We start from the raw sequence: 1,829 nt of genomic DNA, 5'->3' as shown, positions 1-1,829 counted from the left end.
AAATCAATTTCTTTCCTTTTTCAAAGATACTTACTAACAATTAATGATTTGATTGAACATTTTAAGTATGTTGCCTTTTCTGTTGAGAAAGGTTTAATGTTTGAATCATATCTTTTCTTGTTAGGCAAGTCATTAATTTTTAAAATCAAATCTTTTTAAAATTGTTTTCAAAATCATATCTTTTCAATCATATCTTTTTTAAAACCATAACTTTTCAATCATATCTCTCTAATCACATCTTTTTCAAAATAGTTTTCAAATCATATCTTGTTGATTTCTAATTTCAAAAATCTTTTTCAAAAATTACTTGATTTCTTTCTCACTCTTGATTTTCGAAAATTAATTTTTTTTAAAAATATTTTCAAAATATTTCACTTGATTTTCGAAAATTTCTTCCTCTCTTCTCACATCCTTCTATTTATGGACTAACACTATTCCTTAATGCAAAATTCGAACTCCATCTTCTTTGATAAGTTCGAATTTTCTACCTCTGTCTTCCATTTTTCTTTTCCTCTGACACCTCAAGGAATCTCTATACTGTGACATAGAGGATTCCATATATTCTTGTTCTCTTCTCTTTCACATGAGCAGGAACAAAGACAAAAGCATTCTTGTTGAAGCTGACCCTGAACCTGAAAGGACCTTGAAGCGAAAACTAAGAGAAGCTAAAGCACAATTCTCTGTAGAGGACCTGACTGAATTCTTCAAAGAAGAAGAACACATGGCAGCCGAAAACAACAACAACAACAATGCAAGGAAGGTGCTGGGTGACTTTACTGCACCTACTCCCGACTTCTATGGGAGAAGCATCTCTATCCCTGCCATTGGAGCAAACAACTTTGAGCTTAAGCCTCAATTAGTTTCTCTAATGCAACAGAATTGCAAGTTCCATGGACTTCCATTGGAAGATCCTCATCAGTTCTTAGCTGAATTCTTGCAAATTTGTGACACTGTCAAGACTAATGGGGTTGACCCTGAGGTCTACAGACTTATGCTATTCCCTTTTGCTGTAAGAGACAGAGCTAGGACATGGTTGGACTCACAACCTAAAGAAAGCCTGGACTCTTGGGAAAAGCTAGTCAATGCCTTCTTGGCAAAGTTCTTTCCACCTCAAAAATTGAGTAAGCTTAGAGTGGAAGTCCAAACCTTCAGACAGAAGGATGGAGAATCCCTCTATGAAGCTTGGGAAAGATACAAACAATTGATCAGAAAATGTCCTTCTGACATGCTTTCTGAATGGAGCATCATAGGTATTTTCTATGATGGTCTCTCTGAACTATCCAAGATGTCTTTGGATAGCTCTGCTGGAGGATCTCTTCATTTGAAGAAGACGCCTGCAGAAGCTCAAGAGCTAATTGAAATGGTTGCAAATAACCACTTCATGTACACTTCTGAAAGGAATCCTGTGAACAATGGGTCTAATCAGAAGAAAGGAGTTCTTGAGATTGACACTCTGAATGCCATATTGGCTCAGAATAAAATATTGACTCAACAAGTCAATTTGATTTCTCAAAGTCTGTCTGGAATGCGAAATGCACCAAGCAGTACTAAGGATGCTTCATCTGAAGAAGAAGCTTATGATCCTGAGAACCCTTCAATAGAAGAGGTGAATTACCTAGGAGAACCCGATGGAAACACCTATAATTCTTCATGGAGAAATCACCTAAATTTATCATGGAAGAATCAAGAGAGACCTCAACAAAGTTTCAACAACAATAATGGTGGAAGAAACAGGTTTAGCAATGGCAAGCCTTTTCCATCATCTTCTCAGCAACAGACAGAGAATTCTAAGCAGAACCCCCCTGACTTAGCAACCATGGTCTCTGATC

At 36.5% G+C, this 1,829-nt stretch overlaps 1 non-coding gene across 1 annotated transcript; it reads right to left on the bottom strand.

Moving 5' to 3' along the window:
- Positions 1-1,123: 1,123 nt before the first annotated feature.
- On the bottom strand, positions 1,124-1,231 carry LOC130959571 (small nucleolar RNA R71). Its single transcript, XR_009078643.1, has one exon. It is a non-coding gene; the product is annotated as a small nucleolar RNA R71 (small nucleolar RNA).
- Between the last annotated feature and the right edge of the window lie 598 nt (positions 1,232-1,829).

This window comes from Arachis stenosperma, chromosome 10 (genome assembly GCF_014773155.1).
Source record: "Arachis stenosperma cultivar V10309 chromosome 10, arast.V10309.gnm1.PFL2, whole genome shotgun sequence".
NCBI lineage: Eukaryota > Viridiplantae > Streptophyta > Magnoliopsida > Fabales > Fabaceae > Arachis > Arachis stenosperma.
Note: the sequence above shows the minus strand (reverse complement) of the source record. Positions and strands in the feature narration are given on the sequence as shown.